Source organism: Cavia porcellus, unplaced genomic scaffold (assembly GCF_034190915.1).
Source record: "Cavia porcellus strain 051 isolate PalLab524CR breed Dunkin Hartley unplaced genomic scaffold, mCavPor4.1 scaffold_1, whole genome shotgun sequence".
Lineage (NCBI taxonomy): Eukaryota > Metazoa > Chordata > Mammalia > Rodentia > Caviidae > Cavia > Cavia porcellus.
In genome coordinates, this window is record NW_026947484.1 from 211,797,975 (window position 1) to 211,816,689 (window position 18,715).

At 47.3% G+C, this 18,715-nt stretch overlaps 1 long non-coding RNA gene across 1 annotated transcript; it reads left to right on the forward strand.

Moving 5' to 3' along the window:
* Window positions 1–471: 471 nt before the first annotated feature.
* On the forward strand, window positions 472–17,999 carry LOC106028286 (uncharacterized). The gene is made up of 3 exons (XR_001201905.3): window positions 472–2,958; window positions 15,471–15,613; window positions 16,402–17,999. It is a non-coding gene; the product is annotated as an uncharacterized LOC106028286 (long non-coding RNA).
* Window positions 18,000–18,715: the final 716 nt, after the last annotated feature.

Genomic DNA, 18,715 nt, shown 5'->3' on the forward strand with positions numbered 1-18,715 from the left:
CTGCTTTCAGGCCAAAGGAGCAGGGCCCATAAAAGGCCCTAAGTTCCTGGTATGAGCCAATCCCTGTGTCAACATGACAGGCAGGTGTTTGTAATGGAAGTGGATGACAGAGTCTGACATAGCTCCTCAGTGTGCATGGGCTGCTCAGTGGCGTAGGAGTTTTCAAACAACCCATCCAAGTCCTGAAGAGGCACACAGAGGGGGAAGGCGGCTCCTGGAAAGAGTGGGTTGGAATAGCAGCGGAGGGATCTGGGTTCTGGGGTTATCTGCTCCATCAGGCACTGTGTTATGGGCCGTGGGCGCTGGGCCCCAAGAAGCTCAGGGAAGTAGAGAAAACCTTGAATTAGAGCTGGGCCCACACCAGAGCTGCTGGGGGAGAGCTGAGGTTACTTTTCTCCAAAGGTAAAAGAAAAAAGTTTAGCTCACAGCAAGTAGAGGTTTCAATCCATAATCAGCTGGCTCCCAGGCATGGGGGCTTCACAGAGGAGAACACTTCTTGGAGCCCACAAGGCAGCAAAAGCAACAAGGGACCCTAACAGCATCTTTCTGCTCTTTTTATCTTATTCAGACTACTTAGGGTTGGCAGTACCCACATTCTGAATCCGGGCATCCTTGAGCCTAGCATCATTCTTTTTTGAGACAGGGTCAGCCATGCAGTTGAAGCTGTCCTTGAACTCACTATGTAGCCCAAACTGAGCTTGAACTCCCAGCAATTCTCCCCTCAGCCTCTTGAGTACTGGGATTACAGGCATGTACCATCACCCCCAATTTGAGCTTAGCACTGTACTGTGAATCAGTTCTAGGTTCACACTCTCTAGATCCAGCTGCCTCTGAAGAAGCCCCACCTGTGACTGCTTGAGGCTTTGAGAGGCCACCTAGACACAAACCATAACCAACAGCAAAGGCACCAGGGACGCTGCTGGGAGCTGACACCACACACCACCACTGTGAGAGGTCATCAGGACCAGCCATGAAGAAAACCACGCTTGGCAGATGGTTGTTTACCCAGAGCTGTGCTCTGGCCCTGTGTTACTGGGTTAGAGTCAGCTGCCCAAACACGTCCCTACAGAAAGCCAGGAACTCGGAGCACCACTTTAGAATTCAATTCCTTGGAGTTATGTTCCCCTTGTTAAGAGGTGAACATCTCTGTCATGAGAGACGAACCAATTTTCTTTTTCCCTGCTGGAGCTTCCATTTGAGAGCCACACCCCTCCACAAGAGAAGCAGAAGTAAAATATGAGGAAATCAGGCCGGTTGGGAACTTCCCTTCAACTCTCTCAAGACCAGTGAAGGGCACTGGCTCCCAGGAGAGTCCTCACCCAGCAGGTAGCCTGTGCTAGCTTGGGCTGTGGGTTGTTCTGATGTTTTTGGCACTCTTAAGGCAGAGTCCATGGGGCTCGGTTACAGACATAGTTCAGAGAGTTTGGAAGCTGTAACTGTCACATCTAGGCCCAGAGCAGGAAGACAGGGTCTCAAGCAGGAGCTGCGGGGACTTCTGGGACCAGGGACCAGCGTGCTGGCTTGACAGGCCTTCAAGGCAGGACTGAAGGCAGGGATGCGGGGGGAAGGTGGCCTGCACCCTGAAATGTTCCCTGCCTGGGCTCAGCGAGGCCTGGCATTCCTTTAACCTGGAACAGAGGAAACAGTAGGCTTGAAATGGGAGGGAAGCCCCAAGGAGGAGGAGGGGAGGGAGGAGAGGAGGCGAGGAGAGCCAGGGGCCGGGCATCAGTGCGCGCCTCGGATGCACCGCCGCCTCGAAGTGCGGCACTGCCCCCTGCTGGCCGCGGCGGGCATGGTGCGCCGGAACCCAGCAGGGCTCCAGGCCTCTCCGCTGTGAAGTGGAGAAGCCCGACGTGAGTCCTCTCCATCGCCTCCTGAAACACACCTGGGCTCTTTCGGACTCGAAAATAAACAGGTGCCTCGATTTCCCCAGCCAGCGCACACTGGCTTTCAGGTCCAGAGAAGAATGGTTTAGAGCTGTGCCACCCGCCGGGCCCCCCATGGACCCATTTGGAGGGTCACAGCCTGGCTCGCTGCAGCTGGGCTGCGCTGGGCTGGGCAATGTCTCCTCTCCTCCTGGCCCCGGGAGGGACGGTTCCCTCTGGCACCCTAGGGACCTGCTGCCCCCTGAGTCACGCCCGAACCCCACCTCTGCAAAAGGGGCACAGCAGAGGCCTGGGTTTACCCGGCGGGATGACGCACAGCTCCAGGCTGGAGCTCTGGTTGCCTGGTACTGTGTGTGTACAGAGGCGCCACGCTTCAGGGACCTTCTCTCCTGCGAAACTCCTGACGTCAGGCCCAGTCTCTCTCTCCTCCCCTGACGTCTTCCTCAGGGTCTGTACCCACTTCCTTTGAAAACCTCCCCAGCGAATCGAAGCGTGGCCCCAGTCCAGGTGCTGTTGGGTGAGGAGGGAGCAGAAGGGAGGGAACTTTCCCAGCACGGCCCTACGGGGACCTGTGTATTAAATTCCTCCCTGGGGAGAGGCTGGAAGATGTTTCCGGGTTTATTGACCTTTCTCAGTGGCACAGTGAGAAATCTGGGTCTGAATTCAGAGGATGACAAGGGCTAGCATAGCCAGGTTTTGTGGGGCTGTTTATTTATGTATTTATTTATTTAGTCTTTTTGAGACAGGGACTTGCTAGTAGTAGAGGCTGACCTTTAACTCACAGCAATCATCCTGCCTCAGTCTCTCAAATGCTGGGATGACAGGCGTGCACCACCATGCCTGACCATATTCAGTTTTGGAAGCAAATCAAATGCAACTCATTCTTGTGACACAGAGTTCTTGAAGATTCCTTCACCTATCTGGGTCAGAGAGAAGAGCGAGTGACTCAGGATGAGGAAAGAATTGAGTCTGGAGATCTGTTCAGTTTGGTACTGGGATGACAATAAGGACCCACAGTCAGAGTGACTGACGCTCTCTGCAAACTCCATTCTGCGGGGCCTTTGCTGGGGAGGTGAGTACCGAGTGTCCCCTTTCTGTGCTGCTGGGGCATCGGCTCTGTGCGTGGTCTGGCAGGAGCATGGGCAGAACGGGACGGTGCTGCCCAGGCAAGCGAGGGCAGGGAGTGAGCACAGGGCAAGCAGGAGTGGATTCATCCCTCCAGCTGCTCTAACTTGGGGTACGGAAGTGGGGGCGCTATTCCCAGCTGTTGAGGCCTAGGCATTTCCAGCTTCTCCTGGTGGTGCTGTAGAAGGTCTACCAGTCAGTTAGCAACCACAGTTGCCGTGCAAAAAGTGGCCATGTAAGGCAGCTCAAGTGCTGAGGGTTCTGGGGCCAGGAAAACAGTGCCTCTGGGAGGGGCTGGAGAAGGGGATCACAAGAGTGGGGGTGAGGGCAGGGCCGCCTGAGAGTAGAGGGCAGGGGGCACCGGGCCTGGATGTGAGCCACACCATGAAGGGCTATGGGGACAGAGGGCTCTTGAAGGGCGGGAAGCGCCTCCAAGGCACCCTGAGTGTGAAGCCAGCAGAAGGACCTGGTGTCCACACGCCACAGGTCAGTGTGCAGCTTGACAGTATTTCCATGTGTTCGTAATGTCCAGTGTTTTTTCTCCTTCCTTCCTTCTTTCTTTCCTTCCTTCCCTCCCTGCAGTTTGTCCCTCCCTCCCTTCCTCCCTTCTTTTTCTTTTTTGCAGACCTTGGGGGTTGAACCCAAGGTCTTTGTACTGAGCCATATCCCTGACCCCTTCTCAAAATAGGTTCTCACCGAGTCTTTAAATTTCCCAGACTTGCCTTAATCGCAAAGATCGTTCTCAGCCTTCTGGAATGCTGGGGTTACAGGCACTCACTGCCAGCTAGTTTTCAAAGCACAGGAACTGCCAGTCACTTTCTTGGTCCTAGATTATTTATGTCTTTGATTTTAAAAAAAAAATTGGTCAAGTTACACAGGCAAGGACAGGGACATAGCTCAGTGGCACAGCACCTGCCTGGCAAGCACTAGATGGTGAGTTCGATTCTCTGTAGAAGAGAAATGATGCACAGGCGGCCAGTTATTGTAAAGTAAATAGAGGGAGTTACATCTTCCTTCAGGGGGGAAGTGACAGTGCCATACAGGTGACCGTGCGGGTTGCAACTTTGGATACATTTATATGCTCCCAAGAATTACTCCTGGGAATTACTCTGGGGAACCATGAGGTTATGATACTGACCTGCAGGCTTAGGGGTGACTTTGGTTTTTTTTTTTTTTTTTTTTTTGTCTTTTTCTTTTTCATCGGTACCAGGGATCGAACTCATGACTGCCTGCTTGCAAGGCAGGCGCTTATGCCGCTGAGCTAAATCCCCAGCCCCTTAGGGGTGACTTTGGAATGTCCCCATCTCAGAATGTCTCTGTGCTCTTTCAGGTGGTCAGTGGATCTCAGGGGCTGATCTACGTGGTTATGTTCTTATATAACCACATAGGAATCTAAGTGGGGGTCTCAGCCCCAGGAGGGAGGGTCTCTAAAGAGTACTCCCCTTCCAGATATCATCAGGGGGAGTCAGTGGCACCCAGGAGTGCTGCATGCCTTGTGGTCTAGATGGTCAGGTGGCTGCAAGGAATATGCATGATATACAGCTAGATGGTCAGGTGGCTGCAAGGAATATGCATGATACACAACCTAAATAAATGTCACTGTGTTCTGTGGGATCACTTTAGGTCTGAGACCTAACAAATGATTGTAAATGTATTCTTCATTGAAGGCTTTGTTTCTTAACTACAATAGCAGGCAGAGCATGATATTTTGGACACTCCCACCCCAGTCCTCAGGCCACTGATGTTGAGCTACCAGCCTAACAATGGTCCATGTCTGTAAGTCTAGCAGTCTGGAAGGCTGAGGTAGGAGGATTGAAAGTATAAGTACAATCTGGGCAACTTCATGAAACCCTGTCTCTAAATTAAAAATTTTAACAAAGCGCTAAGCTTAGTGTGAAGATGGTGGGTTCAATCCCCAGTACCACAGGAAGAAGCAGGAAAGAGAAAAGGAGGGGGAGGAGGAAGGATGAAGAAAAGACAGAACTGTCTTTGCTTATAAACTTCCGATTTGCAATTATGCAGATTCCTCAAAACTATAAGCCAAAGCAAAATGAGTCCCTTCTGGCCTGCTGTCATGGAGGGGACTTTGGAGTGAGGGGCTGGACCAAGCTGGTACTCTCAGCTTGTTCTAGATGCCCAAGGCCCTGCACTATGCCTCCTCCTGCTAAATCTGGGGTGCAGTTGTCATTGGACAGGGTCTGAGGAGGTCCCCAAAGTGGAGACAGGGAACCTTCACTCATTCTATCCACAGGGCGGGTTGTAGGTTTCCTGACCTTTACGACAGAAAAAGAAATTTCAAGACCCATCAGTAAGAGACAGGCAAAAAGAGATTTGTCATGCAGAATTTTACAAGCATATATGCAAGGAAACAGAGTGTAGACCCTCAAGAGGGACAGGGACAGGGAGAGGGACGGGGACACTTGTGGCCTTGGCCTGGAGCTGTGCGGGGTAGAGTCGTGGGGATTTGAAGTTTTCCAAGGTAGGTTCCCTTAGGAGTGCATTCTGGCATCTGCTGGGCTTGCCCTTTTGGTAGACTGTGTTAAAATGCAAACAGTTGACTTCCGGGAGAAGATGGTGGATAGATAACAGCAGCTATGGAGGCTCTCTGAGATATCCAGCTTAGAATCCAGGAATGGTGCAGTGTGAGGAGTCCTAAGCAAGGGGAGATATACCCTGCTGACCCAGGAACGAACTAAGCTGAGAGAAACCAACTGGAAATGCAATCCCGATGCTATGACCAGAACAGATAAAATCTCAGTGCTGAAGGTGGAACCCATGTCTCAAAACTGCGATTTGAATTTGCTGCCGCCACTGCTGCATCTGAATCAGCTCAGCAGGGATAGAGATGCGAAAGTTCTAAGAGCAGGAATTGGCGAACTGAGTTGAGAAAACTGGCAGGGAGCCCCGCATCGACCTGTGAGAGAGAGGAATGGGGTCCCTTCCATAGATAAGGAGGCTCCAACAGAGGACATTCTGGGACTGGGCAGACTAGCCGGAACAGGACGCTGCAGTGACTTTAGTCGCATATTCCCCTCTCAAGCGGGACTGGTGGGGAGCGCCTGACCTGGGTGAAGCCGAGGACTAATACCCAGTAGGCTAGCCCAAACCAGGTCTCTGCGCCTGGCAGTGTACCCTAGCAGTGAAGCCTGCAGCAGGTTGACCTGGAGGGGCGGGCCCAACATATGCTGCCTTGGTCTGTGTCTCCCTAGTACACTGCAGTGGGCAGGAACACCTAGCCGACCAGATTCAAACAAACTGTAACCCACAAAGAAAGAAACTGGGCCTCTTATATATGTCTGTATGGAAGGAACAAAAAATATGAGAAGAGGGAGCACTAAGAAAGGGTTCTTGGTCCCCAATCCTGAGAACACTGATCCAGGAAAGGTAAATGTAAAGGAGAATGAGGACAGAAATCATGCAATATCAGACACAGCACCAATAGATACAAAGTGATATCTCCGGAGCCTCATAGACGAGTTCAAAAGTGAAGTATTCAACGAAAGAAAGCAAGATATAAGTAGAATAGTTAGAGAAATGCTAAGCACCGCCCAAGAAAAGACAGATGGTGGAATGGAAGAACAGAAAAAAAGGGGAGAATTGTTTGATGGAGAAAATAGAGAAAACATAGAATAAGTGAAGCAGGTTCAAAGAGATTACCAGGAAACTAAAAACTCTATTGAAAGCTGGCATAACAGCTTGAAAGAAACTAAGGATAGGTTATCTGAACTGGAGGGCAGATTTGTAATGTAGGAGCATGAAATGAAAAACTTCTTAAAAATAACAAGGAAACAAACAGCAATAATACAAAGGCTAGAAGATGATAAGAGGATCTATAACTTAAGAATTAAGAACGTAAAGGAAGAAGTAGGGACACAAACAGATGAACTACAAAGGCTATTCACAGAAATAATCCAGGAGAATTTCCCTAATTTAGCAAAAGGTAAAGATACTCAGATGTATGAGGCATACAGGACTCCAGCCACCTACAACCCAAACAGAGCTACACCCAAGCATATAATAATCAAAATTCCAGAAATCCAATATAAGAACAGAATATTAAAAGCCATCAGAGACAAGAAACAGATCACTTACAAGAGAATACCCATCAGAATTACAGCAGACTTCTTGGCACAAACCATCAAATCATGAAGAGCATGGGGGGAAATAATTCAAGCTTTGAAAGATAATAACCTCCAGCCAAGATTGATATATCCTACACAACTGTCCTTAGAAATTAATGGAGAAACAAGGTGCTTCCAGGATAAAAAGGAACTAGGGGAATTTGCAACCACGAATTCAACTCTACAGAGAATATTGCAGGACACTCTCTTTTTTTTTGTCTTTTTCCTTTTCTTTGGTACTGGAGATCGAACTCATGACTGCCTGCTTGCAAGACAGGCGCTTATGCCACTGAGCTAATATCCCCAGCCCCTAGGACATTCTAAAAAAGAAAAATACCAAGATTTCACAAACAGTGGCAGAGAGGCCACAATGAATGGAGCAGAAAGCAAAATGAAGAAGACAAACTGACAACTAATGACAGAAAAAGAGCTCAACAGAAATGAGACAGAGAAGGTTGGATGGTAAGAACAGATATTTTGGAGAAAACAAGACATCATAATAGCTAGTGCTGATTTAATATCATCTTGTTTTGAAGTTTCATCAAACTTTTATTCTTCTGTCTCCATTGGTCTTAACATGTTGAATCTTATTGGATTTTATTATATGTGATAATATAAACAAAAACTTTTATAGACAAGGAGATTATACAGAAACCATTGTTCATTTTCTGTTAGTTGGTTCTAAATACCTTGTAATCCTGTCATTCTCTTGAATGGTTTTACACTGTCTTGATATGTTTGATGCTACAGTATATGAAGTTAAACTCAAAGATTTCAAGGAAAGAGACACTGTGGTAACTACTTTTATGTCGGGATATTTTGTAGTGAAACATTATTTTGTTTAAATGGTTATGTTCTGACCTGTGCTATTTTGTTGTTATGTACTCTTTTATCTCAATCTCCTTTTTTAATTATTTACTTTTTTATTTTTATCTTTTTAATTAAGGGAAAAAATAAATAAAAAATAGCAGGATATATTATAGTAACCCACTTTGATTTCCTATTAACTTGATTTGAAACCCTGTATTGCTCTCACCATCTTGTTTTGACTGATTTTCCTCTATTCTGTTTTGCTTGATAGTATCAAGTTCTAGAGTATAGGCAAAAACTGTGAAGACAATAAGATTCACTATGATGCCCATTCTGGTTTGACTATTATCTTCTTTTTTTATTTTTATTTTTTTGTCTTTTTCCTTTTTATTGGTACCAGGGATCAAACTTACGACTGCCTGCTTGCAAGGCAGGAGCTAATGCCGCTGAGCTAAATCCCCAGCCCCGACTATTATCTTCTTTTGAAGTCCTGTAATGTCTCCAATGTTTTGGTTTTATTGGTTTTGTTCTTTACTGTTTTGTTCAATTTTATTATAACTGATGATATAGGCAATTCTTTTTAAGATAGCAAGAGGCATTATGGTAACCATTGTTGATCACCTTGTATTCTGTTTTTACTTTATACATTATGTCCATCCTTTTGATTTGACTGACTCTGTTTTGTTATGTCACATTTGGTTTTATTCCCTTCAAAAAAAAAGTAATAAGAACTGTGGGAATAATAAAACCCAAAATGTGTAATTGTCATTGTACAAAATAGAGGAAAAGAAAGTGCTCTAAAGGCTATAACTGCATGTATATTTAAGTGTATAAGATAGATAACCATATTACTGAGTTTTGTTGGGTCATTGAACAGAATTGTTTGCAGTCTCATTGTTTGAATGTCCACTTTATATGCTTTAATTTTGTAACTTGAACAACTATTTCTAAGATGACAATATGTAATCTATTAACTAGTGATTTTCTACTGTTTATTTTTTCTGAAATTCTGTATAACTTGTACCCTTTTTCTGTTTTTTTTTCTTTTTCTCCTTAAATAAAATTTTTTAAAAATTTTTAAAAATGCAAACAGTTTACCTTGGCTTGAAGCTGAGGCCTGCTGTCCCCTCCGCGGTAGCTTCCCAAGGGTGGGCTTTGTAGGAGTTTATAGGTGCAAAGCTCAGGGCCTGAGCCCAGTGTACAGGCTGTCTTTCAGACTCTTAGAAATTTTTTCTTATTTTTTTCCCTGGATTAAAAAAAAAACAAGCTTGAATAACTTTTGTGCCCTGAAGCTACATTTTTAAAAAGAAAGTATACTTTTAATACCACAGTTTTCCTTTCCCTTTTTTACTTTTTTAAATAAAATTCTACCTCAGGATGGCCCAGCCAGGAGCCAAGCCACAAGTCCTGTCTTCTTTGGACCCTCCAGTGTGTTGTCATCTGGTCATCGCAGGGCTGATGCTGCAAGGTCCTGTTATGATAGACAGATAAGTTAGGGAGAAATATTCTAAGCGGCCAGCCCAGGGCTGGGCCTTCACGGGAGTCAGTGCAGAAGACAGAACACCAGGCCTCAAGTTAACACAGAATGCCCAGGCCTGCATGTCTCCCCGGGGAAAAGCAATATATTATAATTGGTATCATCTCGTCCAGTGAAGTCTAGACAGACATCAGTCAGCCACCCAGCTAGGTGGCCAGGACCTCCTGATACATCTCTTCCAAAAAAGCCCTTGTGCTTTCCATGCATCCTTGCTATGTGACCTGCTGTCCCATTGGATCAACATTACCTAATCGGCTCTACTTGTAATCTGATTGGTTGATCATAGTTTTGACCCACCTCATGATTCTGTAACCCACCTCATGATTTTTGCTCTATAAAGCTTCCTCTGGAAAGTGGGAACCTCAGTAACCCACTTGGCCCCCCTCCTGTCTCTCTCAGGAACTGTGTCTCTCAATAAAATTTCCTATTCTTAACCTCCGCTGTTCTTTAGAATTAATGCTTTGATTTGGGGGATGTCTTATCTGACATCTCGAAGGTTGGGAGTTGTAATATTTCCCCTGTATCACTGGGAGGTTCTGTGTCACTGTCAGGGAGTGGCTGAAAGCACACACAATTGACTTGATAGAAGGAGCTCTGAGGTGTGTACACTGAACTAGAGAAAGTTTCTCTATAAGCTCCTGGCCTCTGCCCAGCAAATGTACTCTTCAGACCCTGGTTTTCCTGGCTTTGCTATGGTAGATGGTGGTGAGAACCCAGAGGCAATTACTTATCTGCAAGTCAAAGGGCAGTTTTTAGATGAAAAGCGCAGTAAAAAGTGTTTTTCAGCCAGGTTGCGTACAACACCTGTGTAACTCCCAGGAGGCTGAGGCAGGAGGATTATAAGCTCAAATCTAGCCTGGCCACCACCTTAGTGACTTACTCCTGGCTCAAAGTAAAAAATATAAGGGATGGGAATGTTGCTCAGTGGAAAGGCAGGGCTCACTCCCCAGTAACACACAACACACACACACACACACACACACACACATACACACACACACACACACACATCTTCTTCCTACTTCTTAGAACAGAACTATACATTCCCTTCCAGCAACTTCCCAAGGAGACCAGTGCCTTCCCAGCCCCAAGGCAGATGTGGCCAGGTGCTGCAGCTTGGAAAGGAGAAACAGAGGGCTGCAGTGACTTCAGGCACAGGCAGCTGTGAGCCGGTGAACTTGAACTGAACAGGAAAATAAAACAACCGTTTCGGACTATTGAGGAAGAAAAGTTATTGCAATTCTAATGAGTTAATTGCAATCGACCACTTGCAGTGCAACCCACAGTGAGAATACAGACACCAAGACATGTCTGTAGCCACGGGGAGCTAAGGGAATCCTAGATGCAGCTGGGGTGGTGGCTCACCAGAACAAAGGCCTCAACCCTGGGATAAACCAGGGTTTCATTCATTCATGAAGGGAGTGGCTCAAGGATGAGTGGCCCTGAGTGTGGCAGGAAATACGTGAGTGCCATGAGCTGGCTCTGTAGGAGGCCTGAAATCACCTCTGCAATATGCAGAGAGGAGGATATGGGGAAGGAGTAATCTGCATAACACAGTCAAGGTAGCATCTAATGTTTTGGAGTCAGGGCTTCAGCTGTGATGTATAATTTTTTATGCCCTGAGAGGTCATAGCCTCTTATCTCAAGGCTCGATCCCAGATGATGGCATGGGGTGTGGCCCTCCATCCTACCTGGCTCATGCATGCTTTTTTGGGGAGTTACACAGTGGGACAGCACTGTTGCCTCACTTCAGAGACTAACACCAGCACCTCAGCTAGCCTGAGGTGCATTGCTTCAAGCCAATTGAAGGGATAAGGAACAATCCTAGCCAGCTCTGTACACATCAATACACAGAAGTAGGGCCAGGTTTAGCCAAGATGGAGAAAATTGCTCTTCTCTCAAGGAGAGTCGTCCAGGTGGCCCTCCATAGCTAACATCCACCAAGCACCACAATGCCATACACCCTCTGACACACCCTATCTCTGACCTTTGCCTTCGTGTCCCTGCCATAAATGCAGGAGCCAAGGTCACAGAGAACTAGAAAGCGCCGGCTCTGGTGCTTAAACCCTTGCAGCCTGTTCCAGCCTGTTCCTTTATTCCCCTACTTATTTTCTTATTCCAGAGATGGAGGTCTCACTGTGTACCCAGGCAGACCTGGAACTCCTGGGCTCGAGAGACCCTCCCACCTCAGCCTGCCAAGTAGGTGGGACCCCAGGCATGGGCTGTTGAAGGAGGACCAAAGGGTCTGACCTGCTGAGAATGCAGTTCTAGCGAGGGTGAGAACAACAAGGGCAGACGGTTGCTGGCTGGCAGAGGCTTCCTGCTTGTCCTACTCCAGATAATCTGATGACTCATAGACCAACGAGTTCCCCCTCAGATTGGGTATTTGCCCTTTTAAAATGTCAAGTAAAAGCATTTATTTATTTTTCAAATTTTTATTTATTATTATTATGGTTTTTTAAAAATTTGTTTTGTTTTTTTGGAAACAGTCTTGCTAGGTAGCCCAGGCTAGCCTTGAACTCAAAGCAGTCCTCCTGCCTCAGCCTCCCAAGTGCTAAGATTATAGACATGCATCACCATGCCTGGCTATATTTTTTAAATGTTTTTTAAAAATTGAAGAATCTTTTAACAACATCATCATTTCATAAAGTCAGTGTAAATCAGCCTCAGAAGGATGCACCGTCACAGGACAATCTTGTAAGTCAGGCAGCCCTCTGTTGGTAAGAGCCTCTTTCCACTGTCCTAATTTCCCTCATCTCACAGAGGGCTGGTGACAGTATCCTCATGGGTGGCACCTGTTTAAGGACCCCTCTCGAAGGACCACACTGGTGCCTCATTTTCCCGTTGTTTTGGGGTGCTGGGAATGGAACCAGGGACTTGTACACACTAGGCAAGTGCTCTGCCACCGTGCCACACCATCTGACAGATGTGGGGGAGGCACTCTGAGTAGGGAGGATGGGGAGGGCAGTGAGGCCATCTGTCCCTGGAGGGGAACAGAGAGTGGCTGGGAGCCGCACCGACTGTGGCTCCCACTGTTCTCAGGAGCCAGGCAGCCACACTCCTGGCGAGAGCCCCTCGTGCCTACTGGCTTGTCTCCTCCACTGCTCTGGTGATTTCTGTACACAGCCACACTGGCCCAGAGACACTGCCTCAGGACCTGTGAGCACAGTGTCTCTGCTTCTAGGAACACTGGCTCATTATTTGGTGACTTCCCTGACTCTGGTCTGCTAGCGGGAGGGCGTACAGCTCAGGGCTGCATGTACCCAGGTCCACAAGCAGTGGGCATGCAGAACTTCCCCGTGCACATGGGGTCCAGGGTCAGCACCTCGGGCAGCAGATGCATGTGAGGCCCATAGGAGCATCAAGGAGCACGCCTTGTCCTGTCCTGGGCGAACACAGCGTGGGAGCCTTTCCCTCAGATCTTTGTTACATTCCCCTTGGCCACTGAGGGGCAGTGTTGCTCCACCAGGAAGAAGCTGGGGTTCCAGTGCCAGCAGTGTGCGAGTCCCTTTGAATACGCTCTTTGATTGCACAAGAGATGGATGATGAACCCTATTTTAAAGGTGAAGTAGAGAGGATCGAGCGTGAGAGAAGTTCTCAGTCTTGAACCTTGTAAATGTCAAGCCCGAATACAGACGTGGGTCAGCCTGTACCCAGCCCCTGCATCTGCTCGCTCTCAGCACCCAGGCCTATCTCCGGGCTCCCCCTAGCAGCTGCCTGCTGTGCTGTGCCCCCTTCTTTCCCCTCTTCAGTATGGGTCGAACTAGGGGTCTCGTTGATGGTAGCCAAGCTCTCCACCGCTGGGCTACAGCTCCAGCCCTTCAGAAATTTTTATTTTGACTTTGTGGAGATGAGAAAGGGATCTGAGAGTGGGGGAGGACCAAGGGGATGAAGATAACGTATGAATCTGTACCAATTCCCCGCCATGCATGTATGTATTATAGATCTCAGGTGTATAAAGAAAATACAGTTAAAATGCCCAACAACAGAGAAACAGCTGCATAGAGGCTACGTCTCTTGGCGTCCCTCCCCTGACCCCTGGAAAGTCCAGTACCACCTACAAATATGGTGGGGGGTGGCCACGGTCCATACGGTGCAGTCCGCTGGGTCCTCAGCAAATGCCAGCAGAGGTGCTGGACTTGCCTGAGTGGATGCTGATGAAGGCTTTTTCTATGCTGCCTTCACTCTGCAAGCCCTGAGGTGACCGAGCACCTCCTAAGCTCCTAGATGCTAACCTCCCTGAGGACAGGGACAAGACTATGACCCTCTGGACATGCCCTCTGTCCAACCCAGCTCTGTGTCTTCCATGGCATCTCTAGGAAGATTAACTGGTCTGTTGTGAGAAGTGGCAGGCACAAGCAGGTCACCTCAGGCCACCGTCATTTGAAATAGAGGCAGCATTGTCTCCGGTGGCTGTTGTAGCCCCAAGGAGGACCGTGAGGTGCTTGTCCCTTCCAGGTTCTTTCACCTGACCGAGACAAGGAAGCCACCAGTCATGCATGGAGGGGCTGGGTCTGAGGGCTCCACTCTTGGGGTGACAATGGTGAAGAATCTGGAGAACCCACTCCTGGAGTTCTCAGAGTGGGCTTGGCCCACTGTCTTCTCCTGGTTTTCTTTTTTGACATCTGAAGAGATGTAAATGACCTGTATGCAAAATCTATGAGGTCTTGCCTGGTCCCAGAAACTCTCCCAACAGGACAACTGGGATCTAGAACTCAGCCTCTTCCAGGAAGGGGAAGTTAAGAAATGGGGATCCCACCCTCTGCCTGCACTGTTGTGGCCCCAGCCCCGCCTCTCTCTCCCCTTCAATTCCGGGTCTCCCATCCATTGCTACGTGAAGCCTGCTTGCTCTGGGTTTGCATGGTAGGTAAATTTTCTAATCGTACGGATTTGCCTACTCCCACTCCATGACCAAAGAACCTGGCTGTTGTTTGTGTCCCTATGTGTGCTCTCAAAAAGCTGAAGTCTTCAGATGCCCCTTACACATTCTGAGCCTGGTATGCACAGGTTATCTTCACACTCAGCCAAGCAGCATGTTCCACATTATACGGCATTCAGAGAATCGGGGAGGTCTTGTTCAAAACTACAGGGAAAGCATTGCTATTATTCCCATAAGGACTCTCAGCTGGGCACTGTGGGGCATGCCTATAATCCTAACCTGGACTACATTGTGAAAAGCTGTCTGAACAAAACCAAAAATAACAAGAAGAAGAAGGAGGAGGAGAAGGAGAAGTTCTGTATTCAGCTATAGAATTGCCCTCAAGCTTTATGATATTACAAGTTTATTTAAGTGCCAGGATATAGTTCAGTAGTACAGGTCCTGCCTGGCAAGGATAAAGTCCTTAGTTCAATTCCTGGTACCAAAAAAATTTTTTTTAAGTTTATTTAATAAAAAGACACCCAGATATATGAGGAAAGGAAGATGTGATTCAAATTTTTAATTTTTTTTTTGTCTTTTTCATTTTTATCGGTACCAGGGATTGAACTCATGACCACACACTTGCAAGGTAGGCGCTTTTGCTGCTGAGCTAAATCCCCAGCCCCCGATTCAAATTTTTACTAGAACTAAAATTGAAATGAGACAAGGGCCTTTCCAGAGAGAAAAATAGTAGAAACTGCATTTATTGCATACTTCTCTATGTTGGCATTCTCTGTATATTTTTGTTTAATTTGAGGGATGACCGCAGCCCCTTCCCAACTATGTCACTGAGTGGGCTGTAGCTCTTCACCCTTATTTGACAGACAGGAAGGTGAGGCTTGAAGGGAGTTTCCCAAATCCAGCTCCTCTGACTCAGTGTGTGGTTTGCATTGCTTGGGGCGCTGGGGAGGCAGCAGAGATGCTGTGAGGAGAGCACGGGAGCAGGGATCAGGGAAGACACTGGGGTGCACACAAAGGATGGGAGGGACAGAGCTTCCTGAATGCTCAGATACTGTCCCCTGTAAGACTTGTAACTGTGGGGCTTCTGATACCATTTCATTTTCGATTCGCAGCCACATTGATGGAGCAGCCCTCGCCGCTGTGGCGCATGCGCATGGCGCCGTGAGAGAGCATCTTGGTGCAGACGGCGCTAGCTCTGGCCTCCTTTTGTTCCCTGGGCCTTCGGTTCACAGCTCTCCCTGCTGTTCAGGGCAAAGTAAGGGCCAGTGCTTTCTTTACTTGTTAGATTTCATTAAAGAGGAGTTCCTTTCAGGCCAGGCATAATCCCTCAATTGCTTAAGCAATCCCTACATTGCTTAAGATCTGCCGCTGGGGGCCCACTGCAAGCCTGCATTCACGGGGTACATACTCGAACAAGGCAGAGGCCCAAGGTCAGCTGGTCACCTCACCAACATGCGCATGTCCATGAGGCTTGGCGCTGACCCCCACTTGTGTAGGCATTCGATGGAGGAAGGTGTCCTCCAGAGGCCAAGTGTCTGGCCTGGGCCACACGAGCACCAGGACCAATGCCCACTCTTCTGATTTCCAGCCTGGTCATTCTCCCCTGGCTCACTCACAGCTCTCCTGCCATTTTTCTCTCCTAAAGGCCCAGACAACAGAGTGGAAAAAACAGCCAGGATGTGGGCAGGAAGCCATCAGGTCATGTGTGCGGGATCCAGGGGCTTGACTACCATCCAAAGATAAGCAGGGAACAGCTGGCCTCTGGGCACAGAAGGCAGGACAGGACCCTTGGAGAGAGCAGGTGTGGAGCACATCAGGTGGGAACGTGCGTTTTCTGGGCCCTGAGGTCTCAGTCTGGCCTGGCCGCTGGTGCCCCAGTAGCTTCTAAGGGCTCTGAACCACTGGCACCAGGCCCTGCTCTGGAGCTCAGGGGTAGCTGGACTATGGCCCAGAGCAGCTGAGCCCCTCAGATGGTCCTTGTGAGCAGCCAGGTGACCCCCAGGGGACAGGAACACTGACCTGTTCCCCTTTCCTCTCATACAGAAGCACTGTGCATGCAGAAGGTCCACGTGTGAATATGCCAAGTACAAAGATGTGAGAGTGATCACACCATGTACAGGAGGATCACAGCCACTGAAAATCAGGTTGAAGAATACATCATAAAATGGGATCAGGTCGATTCTTTCTTTGTCTGTACAAGTAATACAAAGCCACATTTGTAAAGGAAAAAAAAATAAAAATTCAAACATCAAGATAAGCTGGGCCTGGTATGCCTACCTGTAATTTAGGCCCTCTGGGAGGCTGAAGCAAGAAGATCAAAAGATTGAACCTAGCCAGAACAATTTAGGGAGAATTTAAAAAAAAAAAAAAAAAAAAAAGGCTGCCATGTAGGTCCTGGGTTCTATGTCCAGTACAGGGGACAAAAAAATAACATACTAATGCTCTTTATCTTTTGAGTGGCTGAGCTATGGGTACCAGTGTTTCTGGGGCAGACTGCCTGGGATTCTTGTAATTCACATGTAATCAACCACTCTGCCTTGGTCTCCAGGTTTCTCAGGGATAATAATAGTACCAACTCATATCACACAGCTAGTCAAGGAAAACTCTGAAATAGAAGCCCTCAGAAATGAAAAGAAAAAAGTTACTTGTAAAGCATACAAGAGAGTCAGATTTCAGGACTGTGCCTCCAAATATGAAAGCGTAGTAATAGCTCTGAAAACTGACAAAACCTGCAAAATTACCAAGACCACTATCATAGTAATCTTGGCATTGAATGGTGGCCATCAAAAGATATGCCCATGATCATGCATGGGCTGCTGGGGGGAGATCCAGATGCCAGCCTTTTCCAGTGAGTTGGCATCATTCGTGGATTGTAGGAGAAGAGAACAAGAAGCAAGTCCTCCCTGTGAATCAGCACCATGCATGTGCCACTGGAGAAAGAACCGGACCCCACCCCTACCTGTGCATGGACTGGGAGATAAGAAGAGCCAACCCCCCCACCATTCACCATAATCAACCAGCTGATCCAGAGAAACACAGGCCGTAATGGTGGCTATTGAGGTAAAATACAACTTAATGCTCATAGTGTTTAGTGTTTCACTGACTTTGCAGGCCTAAAGCCAAGAGTCTGACCATCTATTCAGAGGATCATAATATGCATTGTAGCATCTATGGGAGATCTCCTTCTGAGGGTGGTGGGCATTGTTAATTCCTTATTAATCTTGTTTTGAAGTTCTGTATCATTTTCATTGTTTTGTTGGGTTGGGTTTTATTCTGTTCTGTCTTGTTTGATTTTATCATGTCCAATGGCATGGACAGCTATTTCAAAGATAACAAGGTATACTACTGTAGCCATTTTGGATTCACTATTATCTTCTTTTGAAGTCCTTTACTGTGTTATTATTTTGTTTTTATTGCTTCTATTCTGTTCTCTTTTGTTTGATTTTTACTATGTCTAAAGGTTGCTGCAGCTATTTTGAAGACAACAAGAGGCATTACGTTAACCATTGTTGATTTCCTATTATCTTGTTTTGAAGTCCTGTATCACTTTTGTTTTGATTGGCTTTGTTCTGTTTTATTTTGCTTGGCTTTACTGTCTTTAAAATAAAAATTACCAAAAAAAGATATGCCCATGCTGTTACTCCCAACCCCTAGGAAGTGAATGGGAACTGATTTGAAGAAAGGGCCTTGGGGCTGGGGGTTTAGCTCAGTGGCATAAGTGCCTGCTTGGCAAGCACAAGGTCATGAGTTTGATCTCCGGTATAAAAAAAAAAAAAGAGAGAGAGAAAGAAAAGAAAAAGGGCCTTTGCATATGTAATTAAAGCTCTTGAGATGAGTTTATCCTGGATTATTGTGGTGGACCCTAAGTCTAATGACAAAGGTCTTATAAGAGATAGGAGAGAATGAGGGAGGCAGAGAAAGCCACGGGAAGCTAGCATGCTGCAGCCACAAACCACAGGACCCCTGGGCTACCCTAAGCCAGAAGATGCACGGATTCTTCCTCCAAGTCTTCAGGGGAGCAGAGTCCCATGATACTTTGATTCTGTACTTCTGGGCTCAGAGCTATGAGATAAGACATTTCTGTCGCTTAATTCAGTTTACCCAAGATTAAACCCAGGGCCTCAGGTACGATGAGTAAGTGGAGCTACACTCCTAGGCCTCCCCTCTGTTTCGTAAGGAACTCTTTTTTTTTTTTCTTTTTCCTTTTTATCGGTACCGGGGATTGAACTCATGACTGCCTGCTGGCAAGGCAGGCGCTTATGCCGCTGAGCTAAATCCCCAGCCCCTCGTAAGGAACTCTTTTGTTTTTTAGAAAAGGTTCAGAAGCACTGGTGGGAGTTTAATTAATGTGTGGTGG